The 24,465-nt window shown below is 45.4% G+C and overlaps 1 protein-coding gene across 3 annotated transcripts in view; it reads left to right on the forward strand.

The window, feature by feature from the left end:
* LOC128695849 (uncharacterized) overlaps positions 1–24,465 on the forward strand; it is a 166,935-nt gene that overhangs the window by 220 nt on the left and 142,250 nt on the right. The window contains exon 1 of one of the 3 annotated variants that reach the window (XM_053786738.2): positions 1–94. This exon is cut by the window's left edge and continues 166 nt beyond it. The exons of 1 other annotated variant lie outside the window; for it this stretch is intronic. The gene's annotated coding sequence lies outside the window, so the exon portion shown is untranslated. The remainder of the gene's footprint in view (positions 95–24,465) is intronic. One more of the 3 variants, XM_053786739.2, reaches the window with a different exon arrangement.

Raw genomic sequence — 24,465 nt, forward strand, 5'->3', positions numbered from 1 at the left:
GACGACGTGAATTATTGCCATGCACTCAGGCAGGTGAGTGCCTCTTCAGAGTGCTTGTAGGAGTGACAGTGTCCACCACGCGACACACTCAAAGGTGAGTGCTTACGGACACCCTTACAAAACGCTCTACAAAGTGTGTTTGTGTATGTGAGAGAGAGTTGATTAGAAGGCGGAGAGATATGCTAGGAGATACAGACTGGGTGGGAGACAGACTGTCAGGGAGATATACTGGAGACACAGACTGTCAGGGAGATATGCTGGAAGATACAGACAGTCAAGGAGGTATGCTAGGAGGCAAAACTCAAAAAGATGTGCTAGGAACTGTCCCTCAGGTGAGTGTACTATACTCAGGCTATACACAGTCAGGCTGGTGAGTGTAAACTGGGTATATAATAAACAGTAGTGACAGCCTTCTCAATGATCAGTTTTATGATCGGGTCGATTTCAACGTTTGACTGGATGGAGCTACAAAGCTGACTGTGTCTGACAAAGCTAAATGACTGATCGATTAGGTTATTTCTCTTATTGCTCATAATTGCTTGTGCAGGACTTTTTTATTAGTGTGTGTGTTTAGATATATAGAGGCACTAGCATCATAGTGATAAATCAGGGTTTACTCTCAGATAAACAATGCAACTTTAAGATAGATCCTACAGGGTATTAGATCCTACAGGGGCTTGATGCAGGATGCTATTAGTGGGGAAATGATTGAGACACGTGCTAGTGGAAAGCTCACTACCTTCACTGCTTGCTAGTTAATCGCTTGCTTCGCACCTGAGATTAGGAACGACTCCCAGAGGCTATCCCTGTGCCATCACCTGATCTGCTCATGGGATGCCTCTCTGACTGCCAGTCATCCAGGAACCAGATTTTATCTCGCTGGTTTGCTAGTGGTTTCCTCAATCGCTATGCAGAAGAGGGACATACGAGAGGATTCACTTTAATAACACTCGTCCATCGTGTTACATGAAGCTCCCCAAAGAGGTGCGTTGAGGTCTCGCTTTACGCAGCTGAGATAACGGGTAAGAGACCGGGAGATTGTGTTTACAGGGCTGTCAATACCATGTTTCTTTTCAGTATTTTGAAGGTATTCAAGTCTTGCTTGTACTGCTGCGCTATTTTCAGATAGTAATAAAGTTGGTAGAATTACCGACAATATGTAAAGTAAAAGGACACATGTGCAACTAATGTGACATTTTATTGTGGCAACGTTTCGCTCTCCAGGAGCTTGAAAAAGCTCCTGGAGAGCGAAACCTTACCACAATAAAATGTCACATTAGTTGCACTTGTGTCCTTTTACTTTACATTTTCAGATAGGCTGGTGATAAATAACAAAAAGGCACAATACCGTGACTGGAACGATACACAAATAACCCGCACATAAAAGAGAGAAGCTTACGACGACGTTTCGGTTCGACTTGGACCCTTGACTTTGTCAAGGGTCCAAGTCGGACCGATACGTCGTCGTAAGCTTCTCTCTTTTATGTGCGGGTTATTTGTGTAAGGTTGGTGATATATGCCATGCCGCCGTGGCCGAGTTGAAACACCACTCCGTTTAGGGGGTCGGAGGATCGAGCCTCCAGCTCCACCAACTGAACTTTCCCTTATAAATTGTTCACATTCTCTCGTCCCTTTCTCGCTTTTCTAGAAAGTTCACGTACACTCTGCACCAATTCTTATGCATTTTCACTCTTTTTCCTATACACACTAAACAAACAACTACCAAATCTCTATACACAAACAGCACATAGGAGAAACCTACCACAACGTTTCGGTCTGACTTGGATCAAATATCTGTCTTCAGTTGAAGGAATACTTACTCTGATGGTTTATCAAGAATAATACCTGCCTGTATTTATTACGCACATGTTTTTTCTATTAAGCCATTGAGTTTACAAGCCAAGAATTGCTATTCAACTCCAGCTCATTTCAAAACCAGTCCAATCACAGCTTCCGCTCGCCAAAAATTGAACCCGGGTCGGAAAAATGTGTTTCGGAAATATGTTGATGCATTACAAAAAAAAAAAAAGAAGATTTTGCGTCAGGTAGCTAGGTGAATGTCCTAGTAATAATCCCTAGGAACTGGTGCTATCCTTCCTTTCACTGGATCAAACCTGTGTGGGATCAGTAATGAAACAATCGGTCCAACTCAGACCATTAACTAGCCACACATTAGTTAATGGACCGAGTTGGACCGAAAGAGATTAAAGATTAGGATTTAAAGATTAAAGATTTATTAATTTCTTTGCAATGTTTATAATGTGTGATGATAATTTTGATTTGCTAAGTACACAGAAAGTCACTATCATACCGAGGCATTTCGGGCAGAAGTTTCTTTCTCCTTTGTATATCGTTCCAGTCACGGTATTGTTCCAGTCACGGTATTGTTCCAGTCACAGTATTGTTCCTTTTTGTTCTTCATCATAAATGAAGTGAATGAACGTGGAACGTGAATGTATTTTGAGTAATATGAACGAGAGAGCTGGTCGGTGTGTAGTGATGTATCATGATACAGTGTCCTGAGAGTAAATAGCCTGATGATACATAATGATGTGGCAGAAGATAATTATGCATAGTTCTGGGGATTTATTCAAGAAACTAAGTCACCCCTGGCAAAACATTTTCTTTAATAAATGTCCTGGACTGTACAAAGAGTGTTTTTCCACATATTAAGATAAGATAAGATTTCGTTCGGATTTTTAACCCCGGAGGGTTAGCCACCCAGGATAACCCAAGAAAGTCAGTGCGTCATCGAGGACTGTCTAACTTATTTCCATTGTGGTCCTCAATCTTGTCCCCCAGGATGCGACCCACACCAGTCGACTAACACCCAACAACAGGTGTAAGGAAACGTGTCGAAATGTTTCCACCCGCCGGGAATCGAACCCGGGCCCTCCGTGTGTGAAGCGGGAGCTTTAGCCACCAGGCCACCGGGCCCTTTAGAGGGAGTTACCTGACAAGCCGAATTGTACTAGTCTACAAGACAATAAAAATGCATAAAGGAGGCAGCTTTACTCGGACTGGTAACCCTGGAGGGTTAATAACCCAGGATAGCCCCAAGAAAACCAAACGTTGTGGCTTATTTCCACTGGGATCATCTTTACGTCCATCCACTGCATACGACCCACAACACTTGACTCAGTGGTATCTCTTTACTGCTAGGTACAAAGAGCTGCTCCTCCTCGCCCAGGGCTCGACCCAGGCACTTTTGGTTGTGAGACAAACGCTGTGTACCGACTGGTGTGGTAGTGATTCCAGACCCGAATCTGTGGCAACTCATACGTATAGCTTGAATGGCTGCAGAATGAGTAACCATCTTACCCTTTATAGCATTGATGAATAAGACACATGTGCAACACTTGGATGTCTCTATTGTCGAAACTTTTCGCCTGCACAGCAGGCATCTTCAGTCACTTTTAGAGACAGTGGAAGAAGTGGACAATAAATTTTGAGGTGTTTAATCCCTTATAACTTTTTAAGGTTAAGGGACTGAATGGCTCTAAATTACCTCTTTATTTCTTCCACTCAACCATGTTCAAAAATCTACCTCAGTGTTGCACTGAAAAAGCCTTCTGCGCAGACGAAACGTTTCGGCCGTAGAGGGACCCAAACATTGTACATGAGTCTTATTCATCAACTAGTTCGCCTTGACAACTTTTTCCCCCACTTCCAGTAGAACAATATAAACAAAATGACATGAAATGAGAAAATAAAATAATCTGTGAAAAAGAAGAACTGGAAATTGCATAGAAAACGCGACAGAGGACAAAAAAAATGCAGATAAAGTATCCGCTCAACTGACACACGATCAAGACTCTTGGAAGACGACCTTCTGTGTCACGGCTGGTGTTTATATGTTGCGTATGCAACATTGCTGATGAAACAAGGAACTGATGATAAGCATCAATGAGTGTGCAAGTGGGGGGAGATAGGCAGGCGGAGGATAGGGATAGGCAGCCGTGGGTTGGGGACGAGTGGGGCAGGTAAACAGAGTTGGAGAGGATGGGAATAGGTAGAGGTGGGTTGGAAAGGAATGGAACATGTAAAGGGGACTGGATAGGTATAATGTGGATAGGCAGAAAGGGGGGTTATGGGTAAATAATAGAGATAGGAAGATAGGGAGAGAGAGAGAGAGAGAGAGAGAGAGAGAGAGAGAGAGAGAGAGAGAGAGAGAGAGAGAGAGAGAGAAGAAAGGATTAAAGAAATCAAACTCAAGTGCTCGTTAAGTACACAGTAAAATGATTGATATACAGAGTCATACAACAAAGTGTATTTGGGTCAGGTCTTTAAGCACTTACTGAGTTCCAGGTCACATGTTGACCTGGTGGCGGGCACGCGCCGGAGCACGCGAGCTCGCGCACACGCACTGAACACCAGGATCATATGAAGTTGTTTTTTAATTTTTAAAACACCTACCATTGTGCCTCCAGAAAGGAGATCAAAGAACAGGCCGATTTTCTTTCATTTTAGGTTTTCTAGGTTCTACCCTGTCCATAATTACTATCACATTTGGACAAGGTAGATTATATTGGAAAAATGAACTTGTTATTAGAAGACGGGGGAACTTACGTGCCTCTTAAACCACAAGACGGGCAATTATCAACAGCTCCACACTGGCAGTACACTTATTAAGGACATCATTTCATCAGTGATCATTCTTCCTCGACTGACTCATTGTCCTCATACTGTAAATATTGACTCATCTATGGCTTCAGCCTCCCCATGTTCCTGTACGAATGTGGTTCAGTATTAAAGTACACATGAAATGAGATGAAACAGAGTATTGCTTGTTAAATAAATGATGGAACCCTTAGTTTAGGTCTTGTTGAGTTGGAAATATAGATAAAGGATGAGTTAGCACAAGTGTTTCCTGACGTGGGTCTTAGTTATATGATGACCCGCCGCTGGAACTTTCGGTCATCTGACCGAGGCCTTCCGCTGGCTTACTGGTCCACTCCTTCAAAAATTAAAGTTATAATTAGAATATTTTTTCTTGTACATATAGACGAAGAAATTCGATGTTTACTACCACTATATTGCTACCTCTTCACATCTACCACTACACCAATATAAACATCAACGCCACTACAACCTTATCTCCATTAATATCACCACCGCAATCACCAGAATCACGACAGTGGCCAGAATCATCACAGTCACCAGAATCTAAGGCAAAACACTTGCCCTAATACCCATTACTCTAATGCCTAGTCTCCTTCCATCTTTCTTCCATCTTTCCTCCCTCCTTCCCTCCCACACCTCCTTCACCTCGTGTAACCTAAGATTACCCTGGGAACAAGTAGCGCAATACTTACCATCATAAAATTCGCCAAGATGTGTTGAAGCCTTGGATAATTAACTGCCAAGCTGCCTCTCAAGGCGTTGATGCTTTAATTTTACCAAGTTCACTCTTCACGCTCTCAGGTCCATGGTGCTGAGGTGATGCTGAGGGAGGGAGGGAGGGAGATGCTGAGGGAGGATGGGGAGATGAGTACATATCATCCTGGTATCCTTTACTGAGCATCATCCTGGTATCCCCTGCAAAACTTCATTCTAGTATCCCCTGTGTAAGCAGATAGATGACTACACACTAACCTTTACTGGCACAAGAAAGGAGATGCCAACAGCCTTCAGACACATTAATCAACAACTTGTGGCTATATCTGCCTCGGCCCGGCAATGGCAGGTTAAATTTGCTTCTGAGAAAACACAGATGATGAGGGTCTCTAGACAGCCTGACGTCACTGCTAGAGCTGTTGGGAGAATGAATGGAAGACTGAGCACTCAGTCAGTAAGATCATATCCTGAGGGTCAAATTAGACTGTGCGGGGACTATGAAGACTCATGTGATAAACCTTGCAAGCAAGACAGCTAATTAATTTACAATGTTAATGAGGGGTATCATAAGTGGTGGACAGGAGGGAACTGCAGAACTCAATATGAGGCACAAGTGCCCCCTCACCTTGAGTGTGTACCGCCACACTTGCCATCTCTGACTTCTGGACAAGGAAGACAACGTTGCAAGGTGACTAAGTTTGAGCCTTGAGTCTGCTTAGTTGTATGTGAATAACACACAGTATGTTAGGACTACTGTAAATACACATACTACCACACTGCCAGCCACAGTGATGTGTACACATATTTTGCTTCTGGGTTGTGGGTGGAACGTGGCCTGCGGGACGTCCTGTATACTTCATGAACTTGTATCAGTGTGCCGGTGAGCACTGTCGAGTGTGGATTGTAACTGGCAGAATCCTGTATTTGTAAAGTGTTTGTGTAGGAAATACTACCAATGGTGACACTTTTCGAATCGCTAGTGTTCTTTCGTTTAAAATATTGTTCGGTGTTGATGACCCCCGTTCAGGGTAGGTTAGATATCAGAGTTGGAACAGATTCAGACATCATTTACGGCCCGCATAAAGCCAATAAATCATTTAAATTACTGGGAGCGCCTCCAAGTTCTAAATATGTACTCAATGGAGCGGAGGAGAGAGAGATACATGATAATATATACGTGGAAGGTACTTGCGGACCTTGTCCTATATCTGCACAATGTTATAACATACTGAAGTGGGAGATATGGGAGGAAGTGCAAAATAAACCCAGTGAAAAGCATGGGCGTATTGGGCACAATAAGAGAACATTGTATCAACATCCGTGGCCCCTGACCATTCAATATCTTACCAGAAGATATCAGAAGCACTGGTGGGACAGGTGTAGAAGTTTTCAAGAGGAAAATTGACAAGTATCTTCACTCGGTGTTATATCAACCTTATCATCCAACCTGGTTGACAAGTCAAGCACCAGACGAGTAGAAGAATCTGTCGTATCTCGTCAAAGGTAAAATATGTCTGATTTTTGGAAGGAGTGAAATGATTTGTCAATAAACCACAAATGTCTTTGTTAAACATTATTGTTAAACTGTTGTGTATAAGTGTATAACAATGTATTTCAAAACAATGATTAACTTAGAAAGCGTTTTTCGTGCTTGATAATGTCAAATTATTGTTTTGTGGTTGCAGGGGTCGAGACTCAGCTCCTGGACCCGCCTCTTCACTGATCGCTACTAGGTTTTCTCTCTCCCCGCTCCATGAGCTTTATCATACCTCGCCTTAAAACTATGTATGGTTCCTGCCTCCACTACATCACTTTCCAGACTATTCCACTTAATGACAACTCTATGACTAAAGAAATACTTCCTAACATCCCTTTGACTCGTCCGAGTCTTCAGCTTCCAGTTGTGACCCCTTGTTTCTGTGTCCCATCTCTGGAACATACTGTCTCTGTCCACCTTGTCAATTCCTCGCAGTATTTTGTATGTCGTTATCATGTCTTCCCTAACCTTCCTGTCCTCCAGTGTCGTCAGGCCTATTTCCCGTAACCTTCCTTCGTAGGACATTCATCTTAGCTCTGGAACTAGCTTTGTTGCAAACCTTTGCACTTTCTCTAATTTCTTGACGTATTTCACTAGGTGTGGGTTCCAAACTGGTACTGCATACTCCGGTATGGGCCTGACGTACACGGTGTACAGTGTCTTGAACGATTCCTTACTTAGTTTTTGCCTCCCTACACCTTCGGGTAAACCAAGACCTCGTTCTTGTCTTCCCATTATTTCTGTTGCCCTTGGAAACAAACGTTTCCTCTGTCTCCTTATATTTTGTTGTTACGTATTCCATCATTTCGTTTACTGACTTGCCTACCAATTTTCTGTCCCACTGAACCTCCTGCATGAAGTTCCTCATACCTGTGTAGTCCTCCTTTGTTTGACTTTTCCCATTCAACTCCTGTTACCTTCTCCACTTGTAACTGTGTGTGTGTGTGTGTGTGTGTGTGTGTGTGTGTGTGTGTGTGTGTGTGTGTGTGTGTGTGTGTGAGCATTATGTCAACGAGTTAAAAGTCAGTTGATCAGATGAAAACGTTGGCCCACAGATGGCTCCAACTTCATCCTGTTCCCTACTTGTATGTCTCATAACAATAAAAATGCTTTCAAATGAGCTGATGTAGGTAACAGCTCTTAGCTTGTCAATAAAGTTAGGAATCCTTAACCTGTAAATAGCTTGTCAGTAAAGCTAGGGATCCTTAACCTAACCTTGTCAAACCCTGTGTAAAAGAGAGAGAGAGAGAGAGAGAGAGAGAGAGAGAGAGAGAGAGAGAGAGAGAGAGAGACAGACAGACAGAGACAGACAGACAGAGAGGAGGGTGGCATCACTCCACCCTCCTACCGAGCATTGCTTTGCAGTAATAAAGTCTTCTGATGGCTTGTTTGTGACATGAAGAATGTTAACAGTGACATCCTAGAGGCACTTCACAGAGTGCCAAACAAAACAATAGCAGAAATCTCGAAGGGTTAATTACTCTCGTGGATCAGGACATCACGAGGGGAAGGAGGAGGATTCTGGGACGCTAGCACCAATGTCCTAAAAACTCTCACCGACGTCCCAAAACTGACGTCACACTCACGAAAATGACACCACTCTAATAAAACTGACACCACTCTAACGAAACTGACACTAACGTAACGACACTTTAACGACACTGACATGACACTCCCGAATTTAACTCCCATTACAAAACTCTGAGTTACAATTGACTGATAGAGAAAGTTTTTCCTCTGTCCTCTATCCTTAAATATCCTATGATCAACTGAGTTGATCATAAGATATTTAATGATAAGTGAGGCCTCTTAGTAGTACAGGAGGGCCCCACTTATACAGCAGGTTAAGTTCTGGGCTACCGCTGTAAAGTAAAACATAGCTTTGTATCACTTTCAAAAGCATATAAAAGCCTGATGAGACGTTTACACTATCATATATCAGGTGGGCAACAGAGCTAGGCCTAAAAAATGCATGTACAGTGGACACCTTACTTAAAATATTTTTGTCTCTAGCTTATAGTGAGTAGTGACTATATTGTATGAAGTCTAAATAAGTGAAGAATAGGTACAATTAAAAACTGCTGCATTAGCTAAACGCCGTGAAGCGGAGTGCTGTAAAGCGGAGCACTGTAAAGCGGAGTGCTGTAAAGCGGAGCACTGTAAAGTGGAGTGCTGTAAAGCAGAGCACTGTAAAGCAGAGTGCTGTAAAGCGGAGTGCTGTAAAGCAGAGCACTGTAAAGTGGAGTGCTGTAAAGCAGAGCACTGTAAAGCAGAGCACTGTAAAGCGGAGTGCTGTAAAGCAGAGCACTGTAAAGCAGAGCACTGTAAAGCGGAGTGCTGTAAAGCAGAGCACTGTAAAGCAGAGCGCTGTAAAGCGGAGTGCTGTAAAGCAGAGCACTGTAAAGCAGAGCACTGTAAAGCAGAGCACTGTAAAGCGGAGTGCTGTAAAGCAGAGCACTGTAAAGCGGAGTGCTGTAAAGCAGAGCACTGTAAAGCAGAGCGCTGTAAAGCGGAGTGCTGTAAAGCAGAGCACTGTAAAGCGGAGTGCTGTAAAGCAGAGCACTGTAAAGCAGAGCACTGTAAAGCAGAGCACTGTAAAGCAGAGCGTTGTAAAGTGGAGAACTGTAAAGCAGAGCACTGTAAAGCAGGGCACTGTAAAGCAGGGCACTGTAAAGCAGAGCACTGTAAAGCAGAGTGCTGTGAAGCAGAGTGCTGTAAAGCAGAGCACTGTAAAGCAGAGCACTGTAAAGCGGAGCGCTGTAAAGCGGAGTGCTGTAAAGCAGAGCACTGTAAAGCGGAGTGCTGTAAAGCAGAGCACTGTAAAGCAGAGCACTGTAAAGCGGAGTGCTGTAAAGCAGAGCACTGTAAAGCGGAGTGCTGTAAAGCGGAGTGCTGTAAAGCAGAGCACTGTAAAGCAGAGCACTGTAAAGCAGAGCGTTGTAAAGTGGAGAACTGTAAAGCAGAGCACTGTAAAGCAGGGCACTGTAAAGCAGGGCACTGTAAAGCAGAGCACTGTAAAGCAGAGTGCTGTGAAGCAGAGTGCTGTAAAGCAGAGCACTGTAAAGCAGAGCACTGTAAAGCGGAGTGCTGTAAAGCAGAGCACTGTAAAGCAGAGCACTGTAAAGCAGGGCACTGTAAAGTGGAGTGCTGTAAAGCAGAGCGCTGTAAAGCAGAGCACTGTAAAGCAGAGTGCTGTAAAGCAGAGTGCTGTAAAGCAGAGCACTGTAAAGTGGAGCACTGTAAAGCAGAGCGCTGTAAAGCGGAGTGCTGTAAAGCAGAGCACTGTAAAGCAGAGCACTGTAAAGCAGGGCACTGTAAAGTGGAGTGCTGTAAAGCAGAGCGCTGTAAAGCGGAGCGCTGTAAAGCGGAGCGCTGTAAAGCAGAGTGCTGTAAAGCAGAGCACTGTAAAGCAGAGCACTGTAAAGCAGAGCACTGTAAAGTGGAGTGCTGTAAAGCAGAGCACTGTAAAGCAGAGCACTGTAAAGCAGGGCACTGTAAAGCAGGGCACTGTAAAGCGGAGTGCTGTAAAGCAGAGCACTGTAAAGCAGAGCACTGTAAAGCAGGGCACTGTAAAGTGGAGTGCTGTAAAGCAGAGCGCTGTAAAGCGGAGCGCTGTAAAGCAGAGTGCTGTAAAGCAGAGCACTGTAAAGCGGAGCGCTGTAAAGCGGAGCGCTGTAAAGTGGAGCACTGTAAAGCAGAGCGCTGTAAAGCAGAGCGCTGTAAAGCGGAGCGCTGTAAAGCGGAGCGCTGTAAAGCAGAGCGCTGTAAAGCGGAGCGCTGTAAAGCGGAGCACTGTAAAGCGGAGCGCTGTAAAGCGGAGCGCTGTAAAGTGGAGCAGTGTAAAGCAGAGCGCTGTAAAGCGGAGCGCTGTAAAGCGGAGCGCTGTAAAGCGGAGCGCTGTAAAGCGGAGCACTGTAAAGCGGAGCGCTGTAAAGCAGAGTCCTACCTGTAAATACATTCTTTTTATTGAAGCCAATTGAGAGAAGTATTTATAAATTATTGTGTGAAATATATTTTTCAGTTGCAAAAACTTTTTCAGATAAATTGGCAAGTTGCATCTGCATAACCAAAAAATTAATGCAGACCTATCTGTGAGATACACAAGTGTTGAAGGTTTGAAGCCGATTGGTGGAGGTGTTCTGCAGATAGTGCACGGAAAACTATTTTATTTAACGTAAAACATGTACAACTCAAACGCACACCAGCATTGAAAGCTTAAAGACTCACCAGCATTGAAAGCTTAAAGACTCACCAGCATTGAAAGCTTAAAGACTCACCAGCATTGAAAGCTTAAAGACTCACCAGCATTGAAAGCTTAAAGACTCACCAGCGTTGAAAGCTTAAAGACTCACCAGCGTTGAAAGCTTAAAGACTCACCAGCATTGAAAGCTTAAAGACTCACCAGCATTGAAAGCTTAAAGACTCACCAGCATTGAAAGCTTAAAGACTCACCAGCGTTGAAAGTTTAAAACTCACTGACAGAGTCATTCTTCAGTTATTGCATAGAACCAATTCCAAATTTATTAACTGTATTAATAAATTATCAAATCATCATCTACAGAACCTGAACCTAAAAACTTCAGCCAATACTGAAGCAGCTGAAAAAGAGAAATATTCAGGTTTCTTTACGGGGACAAAAATATCCCATTTATAACAACAGTATTAGTAATTTATCATTTCTTGACTCCAGTGTCAGACCCAACTCCTACAAAGCAGGACACCAGCAAGTCCTACAGACGAGGATTCTTCAACTTATCGCACAAAGAGCAAAATCGGGAATACTAAATGTCAGTGGTCGCCAACTTTCTTACACAAGTCTGCCACATTTGATGGTCACATGTATGATGAGGACCGCATCCATTTCCTAGAAGGGCCACATGTGGCCCGCTGGCCACAGGTTAATGTTATGTTAATCTCCAGGGTTTATTACCTGGACCTCAGCAATGAGAGTGGCTACTCTCATCGCTGGGCAACGGCGACCAGTGCGACCACAGGTTAAGGACCTCCTGTTCTTTATCAAATTGTCCAGAGGGCACATACTAAAGTTTTTTTAATCTTCCTCTCGGTGTAATTTACAAGGGCTGAAAATCTGAAGCCAATCTGATAATGAGTTCTCAAGATATAAACAAAAATCATAGAGGCAGAAGAAAAACAAATTAGTCAGCTATTTACAGATACCATTTCGGGGCCAACTAATAAAAGAACAACTGGACCTTGAGTGGGGTGGGGCCGAGGCTGTCATGACACACCTTAGGGAAGTAAGGAGGACGTGGCTGGACACGGAAGGTGAACCTTAGCTGACCCGCCAAGACGCGTGAAAAGCCAAACTAGATAAAGTCCTGACAGCATGCGTAGGTGGAGGCCAGGAGGACTGTGGGTGCTGCATTTCCCACCTGCATCATTATGCCTTGTTCGCGAGACGATATCTAGACAGTGAGGTTGTGAAATGAAGAATATTAATTGGCCAAAGACTCTTGCGGCTTGTCAGGGAGATGTTAACACGAACGCCGCCGCCACGGCTCAAGAAATTTACTCTGTGAATAGGTTTAGAGATGCAAAGTTATGCAGAGGGCAAGATGCAGAGAGACAGCCACTGGCTGATAGAAGTGACTAATACCTCAACAGTATGACTAAACCATTTGCATCTTGCAGTGTACAAACAATAGTTTGTTGTGTATATTAAACACACAGATCATCTGATGTTCTGCACGTCTTTATGCATGGAGAGAAATCTAAATATGCAACAAAATCACAGGACTCGTGTAGCCACTCACTCCAGCACTCACGTAACCTATAAGTGTTTGCTCAATTTCTCTGTTGTTGGCGTTTGTTAAAGTATTATAGTTAATAATAATAATAATAATAATAATAATAATAATAATAATAATAATAATAATAATAGTAATAATAATAATAATAATAATAGAGATTTATCCTCAAATTGGGGCCGGAGTCAAGAGAAAACTACAAGAGACTTAAAGGAGTAAATTTAAACTGTAAGAGACACAGAAGACTTGATAGGGCAGACAGACAGACTGAAAGACAGAGATCGAGGACACGAGGCACAACTTCAAGTTGCGACGCAGATGTGTTACAGGTGTTGGGTAGTACTTCTTTAGCCTCAGGGTAGTTAAGAAATGGAAGGACGAGCTATATTCGACATTCCCCTTTAAACAAGTAGGTAACTACACTGACACTGTACAAACACATTCTTCCGCCTTCGATAAATATATTACTGCGGCTGTAAGAACGTACTTCCAGTCCAGGAGGAGCTGGGAAACTGGACGTTTCGAACGAGGTAGAGGTGAAAGGTGATTTCTTAACACGGTTATAAGATAAGGTATGACACAACCTAAGCTGTCACGAATAAAGTTTGAACACAGACATGACATGACGGGAGGGATAGACTCAGAAGTCTCCCTGTTTGCAGATGTGAAGTTAATGAGGAGAAATAAATCGGATGAGTATCAGGCGGGACTACAAAGAGACCTGGGCAGACTGGAAGCTTGGTCCAGCTACTGGCTTCTCGAATTTAACCCCTCCAAATGCAAAGTCATGAAGATCGGGGAAGGGCAAAGAAGACCGCTGACAGAGCATAGGCTAGGTGACCAAAGACTGCAAACCTCACTCAAGGAAAAGAATATGAGGCACATCAACCAGGTAACTGCTGCAGCATATGGGCGCCTGGCAAACCTGAGAATAGCGTTCCGATACCTCCGTAAGGAACCGTTCAAGACACTGTACACAGTGTACGTCAAGCCCAGACCGGAGTATGTAGCACCAGTTTGGAACCCACACCTGGTCAAGCATATCAAGAAATTAGAGAAAGTGAGAAGATTAGTTTCAGAGCTAAGGGGAATGTCCTACGAAGAATGGTTAAAGGAAATCGTCCTGACGACACTGGAGGACAGGGGGGGGGGTGAGGAGAGACATAATAACAACATACAAAATACTGTGAGCAATAGACAAGGTGGACAGAGACAGGATGTTCCAGAGATGGGACACAGAAGCAAGGGGTCACAATTGGAAGTTGAAGACTCAGATGAGTCAAAGGGATGTTAGGAAGTATTTCTTCAGTAATAGAGTTGTTAGGAAGTGGAAGAGTGTGGCAAATGATGTAGTGGAGGCAGGAACCATACATAGTTTTAAGACGAGGCATGATAAAGCTCATGGAGCAGGGAGAGAGAGGGTCTAGTAGCGATCAGTGAAGAGGCGAGGCCAGGAGCTGAGTCTCGACCCCCGCAACCACAATTAGGTGAGTAGGTTTACCTGGAGTTTACCTGGAAAGGGTTTCGGGGATCAACGCCCCCGCGGCCCAGTCTGAGACCAGGCCTCATGGTGCATCAGGGTCTTATCAAAAAGGCTGTTACTGCTGGCCGCACGCAAACTGACGTACGAACCACAGCCCGGTTGGTCAGGTACTGACTTTAGGTGCTTGTCCAGTGCCTTCTTGAAGACAGTCAGGGGTCTATTGGTAATCCCCCTTATGTATGCTAGGAGGCAATTGAACAGTCTTGGGTCCCTGACACTTATTGTGTTGTGTCTCAGAGTACTCGTGGCGCCCCTGCTTTTCATCGAGGGAATGTTGCATCTCCTGCCGAGTCTTTTGCTTTCATATGGAGTAATTTTCGAGTGCAGGTTTGGTACCAATCCCTCCAGGACCTTCCAAGTGTATATTATCATGTATCTCTCTCGCCTGCCTTCCAGGGAATACAGATCAAGGACCTTCAACCGTTACCAGTAATTTAGGTGCCTTATCGCACTTATGTGAGTACACATACACACATACACATACACACAGGCAGGAAAGCCAGTAAATGAAATGATGGAATATGTAACAACAAAATGCAAGGAGGCAGTGGAAAGGTTTATTCCCAAGGGCAACAGTAACAACGGGAAGACCAGAACGAGCCCCTGGTTTACCCGACGGTGTAAGGAGGCAAAAACAAAGTGCAATAGAGAATGGAAAAAGTACAGAAGGCAGAGAACACACGAAAATAGGGAGACCAGTCGCAGAGCCAGGAATGAGTATGCACAGGTAAGGAGGGAGGCCCAGCGACAGTATGAAAATGACATAGCATCGAGAATCAAGACTGACCCGAAACTGTTTTATAGCCACATCAGGAGGAAGACAACAGTCAAAGACCAGGTGATCAGATTAAGGACAGAAGGTGGAGAACTCACAAGAAATGATCAGGAGGTATGTGAGGAGCTGAACAGGAGATTTAAGGAAGTTTTTACAGTAGAGACAGGAAGGGCTGTGGGAAGACAGCACAGAAGGGAACATCAAGAGGGAATATACCAACAAGTGTTGGATGACATACGAACAACTGAGGAGGAGGTGAAGAAGCTCTTAAGTGACCTTGACACCTCAAAGGCGATGGGACCGGAGAACATCTCCCCATGGGTCCTTAGAGAAGGAGCAGAGATGCTGTGCGTGCCTCTAACCACAATCTTCAACACATCCCTTGAAACTGGGCAACTACCTGAGAAATGGAAGACAGCTAATGTAGTCCCCATATTTAAGAAAGGAAACAGAAACGAGGCGCTAAACTACAGACCTGTGTCTCCGACATGTATTGTGTGCAAAGTCATGGAGAAGATTATCAGGAGGAGAGTGGTCGAACACCTGGAAAGGAACAAGATTATAAATGAAAACCAGCATGGGTTCTTGGAAGGCAAATCTTGTACTCAAACCTCCTGGAGTTTTATGACAAGGTAACAGAAGACACGAGAGAGAGGGGTGGGTAGATTGCGTTTTCCTAGACTGCAGGAAGGCCTTTGACACAGTTCCCCACAAGAGATTAGTGCAGAAGCTGGAGGATCAGGCGCATGTAAAAGGGAGGGCACTTCAGTGGATAAGGGAATACCTGACAGGGAGGCAGCAACGAGTCATGGTACGTGAAGAGGTATCACAGTGGGCGCCTGTTACGAGCGGGGTCCCACAGGGGTTAGTTCTAGGACCAGTGCTATTTTTGATATATGTGAACGACATGATGGAAGGAATAGACTCTGAAGTGTCCCTGTTCGCAGATGACGTGAAGTTGATGAGAAGAATTAAATCGGACGAGGATGAGGCAGGACTGCAAAGAAACCTGGACAGGCTGGACATGTGGTCCAGTAACTGGCTTCTCGAATTCAATCCAGCCAAATGCAAAGTCATGAAGATTGGGGAGGGGCAAAGAAGACCGCAGACTGAGTATAGGCTAGGTGGACAAAGACTACAGACCTCACTCAGGGAGAAAGACCTTGGGGTGACCATAACACCGAGCACATCACCGGAGGCACACATCAACCAAATAACTGCTGCAGCATACGGGCGCCTGGCAAACCTGAGAATAGCGTTCCGATACCTTAATAAGGAATCGTTCAAGACACTGTACACTGTGTATGTTAGGCCCATACTGGAGTATGCAGCACCAGTCTGGAACCCACACCTGGTCAAGCACGTCAAGAAGTTAGAGAAAGTACAAAGGTTTGCAACAAGGCTAGTCCCAGAGCTCAAGGGAATGTCGTACGAGGAAAGGTTAAGGGAAATCGGACTGACGACACTGGAGGACAGAAGGGTCAGGGGAGACATGATAACGACATACAAGATACTGCGGGGAATAGACAAGGTGGACAGAGATAGGATGTTCCAGAGAGGGGACACAGGGACAAGGGGTCACAACTGGAAGCTGAAGACTCAGACGAGTCACAGGGACGTTAGGAAGTATTTCTTCAGTCATAGAGTTGTCAGCAAGTGGAATAGCCTAGCAAGTGAAGTAGTGGAGGCAGGAACCATACATAGTTTTAAGAAGAGGTATGACAAAGCTCAGGAAGCAGAGAGAGAGAGAACCCAGTAGCGATCAGTGAAGAGGCGGGGCCAGGAGCTGAGTCTCGACCCCTGCAACCACAATTAGGTGAGTACACACACATACACACACACACACACACACCTATATACACACATACACATACACACATACACACACACACACGCACACACATACACACACACATACGCACACATACATACACACACACTCATACACAAACTCATACTCACACACACACACACTCACACACACACGCACACACACACACACACACACACACACACACACACACATACACATACACATACACACACATACACATATACAAATACACACACACACACACACATACATACACACACACACACACACACACACACACACACACACACACACACACACACACAATAACAAAAGAAAATATGTTAAAAACCAGCCACGAAAAAGGAAAAAAAAATTTTTTTTAGGTCGGACAATATTCCAATTTTCACGTAAAGTGTTGACGAGGAGGCGGCTACCCGGGGGAGGGAGGGGGAGGGGGAGGGGGAGGGGGAGGGGGGAGGGGGAGGGGGAGGGGAGGGGGAGGGGGGAGGGGGAGGGGGGAGGGGGAGGGGGCGAGGATGGCTTAGGGGCGTCGCCACAATTGTGTAAATCGTCGCTAGCAAACTGGCATCATAACGTGGAGTGTGTGTGTGTGTACTCACCTAATTGTACTAACCTTATTGTGGTTGCAGGGGTCGAGACACAGCTCCTGGCCCCGCCTCTTGACTGGTTGCCACTAGGTCCTCTCTCTCCTTGCTCGATGAGCTTTATCATACCTCGTCTTAAAACTATGTATGGTTCCTGCCTCCACTGCATCACTTGCCAGACTATTCCACTTCCTAACTACTCTATGACTGAAGAAATACTTCCTAACATCCCTTTGACTCATCTGAGTCTTCAACTTCCAATTGTGACCCCTTGTTTCTGTGTCCCATCTCTGGAACATCCTGTTTCTGTCTACCTTGTCAATTCCTCGCAGTATTTTGTATGTCGTTATCATGTCTTCCCTAACCCTCCTGTCCTCCAGTGTCGTCAGGCCTATTTCCCGTAACCTTCCTTCGTAGGACATTCCTCTTAGCTCTGGAACTAGCTTTGTTGCAAACCTTTGAACTTTCTGTGTGTATGTGTGTGTGTGTGTGTGTGTGTGTGTGTGTGTGTGTGTGTGTGTGTGTGTGTGTATGTGTGTGTGTGTGTGTGCACGCCATCACCTTGCGGCGCGCCACTCCGGTCGCTGCCACCCCCCTCCCCCGTTTGTGCCATTATGCCGCTGGATTAAGCAGCGACACAGATAGCCTGTGCCACTTATATCACCCCCCCCTCCCTGGCGCTCCCCCTCCTCCCTGTTTCCTCCACTCCATCCCTCCGTCCCTAAATCCCCACCTGGCACCTTCCCTCCATCCACCCTCACCTGGCACCCTCCCTACCTCCACCCTCACCTGGCACCCACCCTCCCCTCCACCCCACCTGGCGCCCTCCCTCCCTCCAACCCCACCAGGCACCCTCCCCACTCCACCCCATCTAGCGCCCTTCCTCCCCTCCACCATTACCACTGCTGGTGGTACAAGCTACTAGTACTGCTGGTGGTACAACAAGAATCTCACATCAGTCAAGGAGAGATGCTCAAGTCTATCTGGCTTTCTTGGTTGAAAATGCCTCAGGGTTGTTGTAGTAGTGGTAGTACTAGTAGTAGTAGTAGCATCAGCAGCAGCAGCAGCAGTAGTAGTAGTAGTAGTAGTAGCATCAGCAGCAGCAGCAGCAGTAGTAGTAGTAGTAGTAGTAGCATCAGCAGCAGCAGCAGCAGTAGTAGTAGTAGTAGTAGTAGTAGCAGCAGCAGCAGCAGTAGTAGTGGTAGTAGTATAGTAGTAACAGCAGCAGCAGCAGTAGTAGTGGTAGTAGTAGTAGCATCAGTAGCATCAGCAGCAGCAGCAGCAGTAGTAGTAGTAGTAGTAGTAGTAGTGGTAGTGGTAGTAGGTGTAGAGTGAGAGACATCAGTGAGAACCCAAATCTGTTTCTGACTTGATAATGTTCACTGAGTGGGCAAAACGTTGTCAAAAATAAATAATCGTGTTATACTGCATAACTGCATATCTGATTCTTTTTGTTATCGTTTTGAAATTTTATGATATGTCCCCCGTGTGAACACTGGAAGACGACAACACGAGAGGGAAGGAGCAGTGGACGACAACACGAGAGGGAAGGAGCAATGGACGAGAGTGAAGACTCAAGAAAACGACAACACGACACTCACTCGACACCAGCCAGCGAGTCAAAAAAATGTACAATCATCTCTGGAGAAAAAGAAACAATTATACTGGCGGAAATCAAAGACGGTGGTAACCTCAGTCCACCCACAAGTCTCTCTCAGAAGCCTCCACCCTGGCCTCCACCTTCCCTACCCTGGCCTCCACCTTCACCACCCTGGCCTCCACCTTCACCACCCTGGCCTCCACCATCACCACCCTGGCCTCCACCATCACCACCCTGGCCTCCACCATCACCACCCTGGCCTCCACCTTCACCACCCTGGCCTCCACCATCACCACCCTGGTCTCCACCATCGCCACCCTGGCCTCCACCATCACCACCCTGGCCTCCACCATCACCACCCTGGCCTCCACCTTCACCACCCTGGCCTCCACCTTCACCACCCTGGCCTCACCATCACCACCCTGGCCTCCACCATCACCACCCTGGCCTCCACCATCACCACCCTGGCCTCCACCTTCACCACCCTGGCCTCCACCATCACCACCCTGGCCTCCACCATCACCACCCTGGCCTCCACCTTCACCACCCTGGCCTCCACCATCACCACCCTGGCCTCCACCTTCACCACCCTGGCCTCCACCATCACCACCCTGGCCTCCACCATCACCACCCTGGCCTCCACCTTCACCACCCTGGCCTCCACCATCACCACCCTGGCCTCCACCTCCTCTGCCTATGTGCAAGCTCTTGTAATGGAGAAATCAACTCCATCCTTTTAGGTCCATCAATCTGAGAATTTTTGTTTACACGACCATAATGATTGTCAAGTAAACAGACCCAACTATGGAAGACCCAACTATGGAAGACCCAACTATGGAAGACCCAACTATGGAAGACCCAACTATGGAAGACCCAACTATGGAAGACCCAACTATGGAAGACCCAACTATGGAAGACCCAACTATTGAAGACCCAACTATTGAAGACCCAACTATGGAAGACCCAACTATGGAAGACCCAACTATGGAAGACCCAACCATGGAAGACCCAACTATGGAAGACCCAACTACGGAAGACCCAACTATGGAAGACCCAACTATGGAAGACCCAACTATGGAAGACCCAACTATGGAAGACCCAACTATGGAAGACCCAACTATGGAAGACCCAACTATGGAAGACCCAACTATGGAAGACCCAACTATGGAAGACCCAACTATGGAAGACCCAACTATGGAAGACCCAACCATGGAAGACCCAACTATGGAAGACCCAACTATGGAAGACCCAACTATGAAAGACCCAACCATGGAAGACCCAACTATGGAAGACCCAACTATGGAAGACCCAACTATGGAAGACCCAACTATGGAAGACCCAACTATGGAAGACCCAACTATGGAAGACCCAACTATGAAAGACCCAACCATGGAAGACCCAACCATGGAAGACCCAACTATGGAAGACCCAACTATGGAAATCTTAGCTGTAGAAGCCAATAGCAGCTTTAAAAAATACAGCAGGGGTCGCCATACTGCCATAGCAGGGACGTTAAGCAGATACAGTGGACTATTCAAGACTGATGGACTGAACACATCGACTCAAGGTTGAGGGACTGATTACCTCATTCTCCTCCTGTTCTTCAAGTTTCTCCTACGTATGGACTGATGAAGCCACTGTGTGGCGAAACGTTTCCTCAATAAAGATACCCAAGAGTTGCACATGTGTCTAATTTATCAACATGTCGGTTCTCTGAACCATTCATCTACAAACAGTGGACTATACATACACACACAGAAAGTTTTCCAGGTTTCTCCACCACATCAGATTAGGAAATGTCGCTTCCAAATTATGGGAGTCCCAAGTTAAATAAAAACAAACACAAGGGACTGAAACAATCCCATTTCAATGTCTGAATATGTTGGAAATCCTTCACTAGTGAAGAACAACAGGCTTTAAAGTTCATAAAATCTGTGAACTTGAACTACATTGGTAAACAAAGAGAGCCAGAGAGGAGAGTCCTTTGTCCCAGCGTCTCTTGAGTGTTGCAACCCGGAGAAGCAATGTATGTTGCATCCTTGACACACACGGTCCTCTCAGAATGGTGCTTTTTTGGAATTCATATATTAGCAATCACATCCTTGTGTGTGTGCAAAGTGATCATCAGTTAAACCGTACCCGACATAATTAAGATGTGGGATGGTAAGAGAAGAAATTGCTTATCGCAACCACTCGTTTACGAGCGTACAAAACGCCATAAATTCAGCACTTGGTTCTGGTCACTGGTTAATAAAGGTCATTGACTGGGCCAGGGTCATTTCTCAACAAAATTTACACTTTAAATTTCGTCAGACTGTGTTATCTTATTTCATAGATCGGAATGATGATCTCTTCTGCCACTGGCATCGATGTCTCCTTGTCAGTAACACCCTGTAGTAGTGTTGTCAGAAACATCCTGTAGTAGTGTTGTCAGTAACACACTGTAGTAGTGTTGTCAGTAACACCTTGTAGTAGTGTTGTCAGTAACACCCTGCAGTAGTGTTGTCAGTAACACCCTGCAGTAGTGTTGTCAGTAACACCGTGCAGTAGTGTTGTCAGTAACACCGTGTAGTGTTGTCAGTAACACCCTGCAGTAGTGTTGTCAGTAACACCCTGCAGTAGTGTTGTCAGTAACACCCTGCAGTAGTGTTGTCAGTAACACCTTGTAGTAGTGTTGTCAGTAACACCCTGTAGTAGTGTTGTCAGTAACACCCTGCAGTAGTGTTGTCAGTAACACCCTGTAGTAGTGTTGTCAGTAACACCCTGCAGTAGTGTTGTCAGTAACACCTTGTAGTAGTGTTGTCAGTAACACCCTGTAGTAGTGTTGTCAGTAACACCCTGCAGTAGTGTTGTCAGTAACACCTTGTAGTAGTGTTGTCAGTAACACCCTGTAGTAGTGTTGTCAGTAACACCCTGCAGTAGTGTTGTCAGTAACACCCTGTAGTAGTGTTGTCAGTAACACCCTGTAGTAGTGTTGTCAGTAACACCCTGTAGTAGTGTTGTCAGTAACACCGTGCAGTAGTGTTGTCAGTAGTAGTAGTGTCAGTAACACCGTGCAGTAGTGTTGTCAGTAACACCCTGTAGTAGTGTTGTCAGTAACACCCTGTAGTAGTGTTGTCAGTAACACCCTGTAGTAGTGTTGTCAGTAACACCGTGCAGTAGTGTTGTCAGTAACACCCTGTAGTAGTGTTGTCAGTAACACCGTGCAGTAGTGTTGTCAGTAACACCTTGTAGTAGTGTTGTCAGTAACACCCTGTAGTAGTGTTGTCAGTAACACCCTGTAGTAGTGTTGTCAGTAACACCCTGTAGTAGTGTTGTCAGTAACACCCTGTAGTAGTGTTGTCAGTAACACCCTGCAGTAGTGTTGTCAGTAACACCCTGTAGTAGTGTTGTCAGTAACACCGTGCAGTAGTGTTGTCAGTAACACCCTGTAGTAGTGTTGTCAGTAACACCCTGTAGTAGTGTTGTCAGTAACACCGTGCAGTAGTGTTGTCAGTAACACCCTGTAGAAGTGTTGTCAGTAACACCGTGCAGTAGTAGCAACACCCTGCATTAGTGTTGTCAGTAACACCCTGTAGTAGTGTTGTCAGTAACACCCTGCAGTAGTGTTGTCAGTCAGTAGTAGTGTTGTCAGTAACACCCTGTAGTAGTGTTGTCAGTAACACCCTGTAGTATTGTCAGTAACACCGTGCAGTAGTGTTGTCAGTAACACCATGTAGTAGTGTTGGCAGTAACACCGTGCAGTAGTGTTGTCAGTAACACCCTGCATTAGTGTTGTCAGTAACACCCTGTAGTAGTGTTGTCAGTAACACCCTGCATTAGTGTTGTCAGTAACACCCTGTAGTAGTGTTGTCAGTAACACCGTGCAGTAGTGTTGTCAGTAACACCGTGCAGTAGTGTTGTCAGTAACACCCTGTAGTAGTGTTGGCAGTAACACCCTGTAGTAGTGTTGTCAGTAACACCGTGCAGTAGTGTTGTCAGTAACACCCTGCAGTAGTGTTGTCAGTAACACCCTGTAGTAGTGTTGTCAGTGACACCCTGCATTAGTGTTGTCAGTTTAGTAGTGTTGCCAGTAACAAGTAGTGTTGTCAGTAACTGCAGTAGTAATAACACCCTGTAGTAGTGTCAGTAACACCCTGCAGTAGTTTGTTGTCAGTAACACCGTAAGTGTTGTCAGTAACCCCTACAGTAGAGTTGTCAGTAACACCCTGCAGTAGTGTTGGCAGTAACACCCTGCAGTAGTGTTGGCAGTAACACCCTGCAGTAGTGTTGGCAGTAACACCCTGCAGTAGTATTGTAACACGCTGTAGTAGTGTTGTCAGTAACACCCTGTAGTGTTGTCAGTAACACCCTGTAGTAGTGTTGGCAGTAACACCCTGTAGTAGTGTTGTCAGTAACACCCTGCAGAAGTGTTGTCAGTAACACCCTGCAGTAGTGTTGTCAGTAACACCCTGTAGTAGTGTTGTCAGTAACACCCTGCAGTAGTGTTGGAGGTAACACCCTGTAGTAGTGTCAGAAACACCCTGTTGTAGTGGTGTCAGAAACATTCTGTAGTAGTGTTGTAGGTAACACCCTGCAGTACTGTTGGCAGTAACACCCTGTAGTAGTGTTGTCAGTAACACCGTGCAGTAGTGTTGGCAGTAACACCCTGTAGTAGTGTTGGCAGTAACACCCTGTAGTAGTGTTGTCAGTAACACCCTGCAGTAGTGTTGTCAGTAACACCCTGTAGTAGTGTTGTCAGTAACACCGTGCAGTAGTGTTGTCAGTAACACCCTGTAGTAGTGTTGTCAGTAACACCCTGTAGTAGTGTTGTCAGTAACACCCTGTAGTAGTGTTGTCAGTAACACTCTGTAGTAGTGTTGGCAGTAACACCCTGTAGTAGTGTTGTCAGTAACACTCTGTAGTAGTGTTGGCAGTAACACCCTGTAGTAGTGTTGTCAGTAACACTCTGTAGTAGTGTTGGCAGTAACACTCTGTAGTAGTGTTGGCAGTAACACCCTGTAGTAGTGTTGTCAGTAACACTCTGTAGTAGTGTTGGCAGTAACACCGTGCAGTAGTGTTGTCAGTAACACTCTGTAGTAGTGTTGGCAGTAACACCGTGCAGTAGTGTTGTCAGTAACACTCTGTAGTAGTGTTGGCAGTAACACCCTGTAGTAGTGTTGTCAGTAACACTCTGTAGTAGTGTTGTCAGTAACACCGTGCAGTAGTGTTGTCAGTAACACTCTGTAGTAGTGTTGTCAGTAACACCGTGCAGTAGTGTTGTCAGTAACACTCTGTAGTAGTGTTGTCAGTAACACCGTGCAGTAGTGTTGTCAGTAACACTCTGTAGTAGTGTTGGCAGTAACACCCTGTAGTAGTGTTGTCAGTAACACTCTGTAGTAGTGTTGTCAGTAACACCGTGTAGTAGTGTTGTCAGTAACACCGTGCAGTAGTGTTGTCAGTAACACCGTGCAGTAGTGTTGTCAGTAACACCCTGCAGTAGTG

This window comes from Cherax quadricarinatus, chromosome 41 (genome assembly GCF_038502225.1).
Source record: "Cherax quadricarinatus isolate ZL_2023a chromosome 41, ASM3850222v1, whole genome shotgun sequence".
Classification (NCBI taxonomy): domain Eukaryota; kingdom Metazoa; phylum Arthropoda; class Malacostraca; order Decapoda; family Parastacidae; genus Cherax; species Cherax quadricarinatus.